The following is a 5,190-nucleotide window of genomic DNA, read 5'->3' as shown; positions in this document are numbered from 1 at the left end:
TCTAGGCTTCTCAGGGGACAGGAGCCAAGAAAGGGGGGCACACGGCATTTGAAAGTGGAAGGGAGGCTGGGTATGGGAGGCTGTAGACTCTCCTTTCCTCCCGAGCTGGGCGACCTTGAGACAGGCAGGCATGGTTGGGGCGAGGGAGCCACACAGCCACCTTTGGTCTGGCTGCCTCTGGCTTGGGGACCACAGCCCTGTCCAGGCTGCAGTGCACCTCACAGATGTGTTGAGGCAAGGCCTTTGGCGCTCGATAAGCCCAGCCAGGAACAAATCACAATCTACTTTTTATACTGCCAAAGACTCCTTGTAACAAATTCCGTAGGGATTCATGGTGGCTGTCATTAGGTAATTTTGTGAAGAATGAATTTCTTGAGAAAGATACAATTTTAATCAGGAAGAGCAAGAACCAGCTGGAGGCCCAACATCTCAGTATACATTAATGCATGATGAAGAAGTGTTGTGATAAGAAGCCAGTTGCCAAGCTCATACCCCCTGCGGCCCCTTTCTTCCCTCCACCTTGGAACTTACAGTTTTAGAGTTCAGGATGTGGTATGTGCATCTCTCATGGTGGAAAAAGGTTGAAACCTAATCCTGGCTTGATGGCGGGAGAAAGGATTTCAAATAAATACACTCACTTCTCTCCCAGCTTGGCCCTTCCACCCCACCTAGAGCCTGATGTCCCCAGACCAGATCCTGCTCACGGGGACGAACCCCCGGAAGGTGCCCTGCGTGCATTCAAGAGTGTGCACCTGGAATCATGGGGGGGCACCTGGGGCTGTAGGGGGCACCTGGGGTCATAGGGAGCACCTGGGATTTTAGGAAACACCTGTTCGTAAGGGGGCACCTGGGGTCATACGGAGTACCTGGGGTTGTAGGGAGAACCTGGGGTCATAGGGGGCAATTGGGGTTGTAGGGACCACCTAGGTTGTAGGAAGTTCCTGGTCATAGGGGAGCAGCTGTAGGGGCAGCTGGCGTTGTAGGGGACACCTGGGGGCATAGGGAGCACCTGGGGTTGTAGGAGTCACCTGTGACTGCAGGAAACACATGGTCATAAGGGGGCACCTGGAGTCATAGGGGACATCTGGGGCCATAGGGGGCATCCGGGGCCATAGGGGGCACATGGGTAGTAGGAAGCACCTGGGGTTGTAGGGGGCATGTGGGGTCATAGGGAAAACCTGGGATCATAGGGGCCCTGGGGTCATAGGGGACGGACATGTGGGGTCACAGGGAGCTTTTGGGGCCATAGGGGGCACCTGGGGTTGTAGGAAGCACCTAGTCATAGGGGGACACCTGGGGCTGTAAGGGGCACCTGGGGTTGCAGGGGCACCGTTCTGTGACCCCTATAACTTACTACTAAGGCTCCGTGTCCGCTATCTGGATACCTGTGTAGGTCACCAGTTGGGGAGCAACTCTGATGCCCCAAGGCTGAAGAGCCCCGCCTGTCTGCCTGCTCCCTGTCCCCTGTCATTTTCCTGCTGTGACCACAGGCTCAGGCCAGGCAGGCTTTTCACTGGGGCTTGGGATCCTGCATTTCTTTCCACAGACCTCGCCAGTTCTGGGTCTAGGTGCCGGTGTGCAGGTCTGAGAGCTGTTAGCTCTCATCAAGATCCAGCTCATCCCTCCTGAACATGTGGGGTCCTGACCAATCACACGCCTGGAAAATAAAAAATCCAGCCCCTCCCCCTTCAGACTTCCAGAGTGAAGTGATCTCAGTCGGCCTCAAGTTCACCCAGGACAGTCTGTCTGCAGGATGTGGGGAGGGTCGCAGGGCATGGAGGGCGAGCCTCGCTGTCGTGGATGACTGCTCTTTCCTTCTGCTCCGCAGGTCCCCAAAGAGGTATGTGAGCACTGACTGGGGTGCCTTCCTTTGGGAAGATGTGGCTTGGCGGCCTCAGAGGGAAGTGGGTTCTCCTACACACTCTGGTGAGCCAGTGACCCTGGCAGGTGGCAGAGATGACGCTGGGTCCCACCCCAGTGGGACCTTCCCCCCCCGCGGGGGGGATAGTGGTGACGTTTACACCCGTGTGCCTGGTAGAGGGCATGCCCCGGGGTCCTCTAGCCACAAGAACAAATGTCCTGATCTCTGATAAGAAAAGGAAGCACCAACTTTATCTGATTGGCTTTGGGCCCTTCCATGTTTCCTCAGTGACACAGCATCGTGTCACACTTAATATCCAGGATTTCCTGCTGATGCTCCCCTGGCTCCCCTATCCCTGGCTGGTAGAAGGGAGAGCCCCCACAGGCAGCGCCTCTGGGCAGGGGAGGAGGCCTGGCCCGTGGGAGCCAGTCTCCCTGGGAGCCCCTCCATGGCTGCACCCTGGACCCCTCTGGGTATGGAGGCTGCATCCCAGATGTTTCACTGCAGAATCTCAGGGGTGATTCCGGCCTGCAGCCGAGGTTGAGAACCACGGTTCCATGGTGGGCCCCCTCTGGGGTTGACTGTGCTAATGACATGGGGGCTGTGCCTTTCCCGTGGCATCGTACCCCCCACTTCGCTGGTCCTCATGCTCCACCAGCTCTGTGCACGTGATGAGGGGGCCCACATCCTCAGGACCCTGCCGGTGCCGCGGGCCACCTGCCTGCTGGTCCCGGACTCACGTTGCATGTTATGAGCTCACGCGGAGGTAGTATGGGTTAGAAAATCAAAATCATTTGTCATTTTACAACTGTTGGAACCCAGTGTCCCAGAGACAGACCAGGTGTGGTCAAGGGTGTAGACACAAGGGGGCCCTGTGCACTGTTGGTGGGAATGGAAATTGGTCTAGCCACGGTGACAAACATGGAGGCTCATGAAAAAAATAAACACAACTACCACATGACTCCCTAATTGCTCTACAGAGTATTTATTTGGGAACACAAAACACTACCTCAAAAAGAGAAATGCACTCCCATATTCACTGCAGTATTATTCACAATAGCCAAACATGGAAACATAGACCTTGGGATCATTATGCTAAGTAACTCAGACACAAAAAGACAAATACCAGATCCTCTCATGGACATTCCACATGGAAACAAAAAAATACTGAACACATAGATACTGAGAACACATTGGTGGTTGCCAGATTCAAGGATGGGGGGAATAGGTGAACGTGGTCAAAGGTGCCATGCTTGAGTGATAAAAATGCCTAAGTCATGGAATATTCTGTGCAGCACAGAGACTAAACCTAACCCTGCAGGATGGGGTATATGTTCCCCGCTATTTGAAAGTACATTTTTCCTAAGAAACTGTTCACAGCAGAATTGGCGTAAAGAAGGAGTTACCATTAAATTATACAGAAAACTAGTTGATACAAAAGTTGGGTATTCATCCTGTCTGATGGCTGCATAATATTCCATTGCATTTATGGATCGTATCTTCTTTATCCATTCATCTGTTGAAGGGCATCTTGGCTCTTTCCACAGTTTGGCGACTGTGGCCTTTACTGCTATGAACTTTGGGGTACATATGGCCCTTCTTTTCACTACATCTGTATCTTTGGGGTAAATAGCCAGTAGTGCAATTTCAGGGCCATAGGGTAGCTCTATTTTTAATTTCTGGAATCTTCACACTGTTTTCCAAAGTGGCTGCATAAATAATGAATCTTGCAGCACTGAAAAAATAAAATAAAATAATTAAAAATTTAAAAAATAAACAAATACTGACAGTACATATATTTGCGGGGGATTCCTTAGACATTTTTAAAAATTAATTTATTTTTTTCAGTGTAACAGTATTCATTGTTTTTGCACCACACCCAGTGCTCCATGCAATTCGTGCCCTCTATAATACCCACCACCTGATACCCCAACCTCCCACCCCCCGCCCCTTCAAAACCCTCAGATTGTTTTTCAGAGTCCATAGTCTCTCATGGTTCACCTCCCCTTCCAATTTCCCCCAACTCCCTTCTCCTCTCTAAGACCCCTTGTCCTCCATGCTATTTGTTATGCTCCACAAATAAGTGAAACCATACGATAATTGACTCTCTCTGCTCTGACAGTACATATTAAAAAGAAGAAGAAGAAGAAGAAGGAGAAGGAGAAGGAGAAGGAGAAGAAGAAGAAGAAGAAGAAGAAGAAGAAGAAAGAAAAGAAAAGAGAAGAGAAGAGAAGAAAAGAAAAGAAAAACTAGTGAGCATGCTCAAACTCCAAAAATTCCTTCTCTTTGACCTTTCTTAGGCCTCAGGACACAACATCCTAACAGATGCCCAAAGAAAATGGAAATAAAACAGCAGATGCTCACAGACACAATTCAAAGTGCTGGCAGCTGGATGCAGAGAGAAGTGCCCAGAAAGGAGCTGAATGGGGTGCATGCCACCTCGGTGGTGGTTCCCCACAGAACAGATACTGAATGCGATGCTCACTTTTCAACTCTTTTCACAAGAGGGAAATCTTCAGGTTTCTTCCTATTACTGAAGCTGAGTAATAACATAGATCTTTTCAAAAAGCCAAGTGTCTTACCATGAACTTTGAGAAAAGTTAGGGAGACTTTTACTCGAAAGTTGCTAAGGGGATGTTATAAGTTGTCCTGGACACAAACATCAGCAGATCCACTGTGAAAGGCACCTGCCTCAGCAGGAGTAACAAAGACGACCTGCTACCCTCTCCTTCCCCTTCCTCGGGGAAGGAGCTGGGAGTAGTTACCTCAATTTCTCCTTTCTCCCATTCCCATCATCTAACCCATTGGCAAATCCTGTGAGTTCCATCTTCAACAGGTTCCCAGAACAGGGCTAACCACTCCTTCCAGACCAACAGTCTGGTCCACGCTGGAGCCCATCTGTTGCCTGAGTTTCAGGAAAACTTCATTGTTGACCTCCCTTGCCCATCCTCAACCCTGGGACTTCTGCTCGCAGCATTGTAGCCAGGATGGCCCAGTGAAACAGGGTCCCATGTGGCCGTGGCCCTGCAATGGCTGTCACCCTACCGTCACCTCCCTGAGGTCATGTCCTAAGCTGTCTACTGTGGCCACAAGGCCTTGTTGCTGTTCCTGGACATACCTCGCATGCTCCTGCCCCTAGGCCTTTACATATACTTTTCCTTCCATTTAGAAGGCTCTTGATGTGATATCACTCACCTTCTTTAGATCTTGACTCAAGTATCACCTTCCTGGTGAAGTCCCACCTGGCCCCTATGTGGGTAGCAAGCAATACCCCCACTCTCCCATCAGCACCCCAGCCCTGTCTCCAGAGCAGTTATATATTTTATAGT

This window comes from Mustela putorius, unplaced genomic scaffold (assembly GCF_011764305.1).
Source record: "Mustela putorius furo isolate JIRA1106 unplaced genomic scaffold, ASM1176430v1.1 tig00003942_pilon_pilon_pilon, whole genome shotgun sequence".
Taxonomy (NCBI): domain Eukaryota; kingdom Metazoa; phylum Chordata; class Mammalia; order Carnivora; family Mustelidae; genus Mustela; species Mustela putorius.
This window is presented reverse-complemented; position numbering follows the sequence as displayed.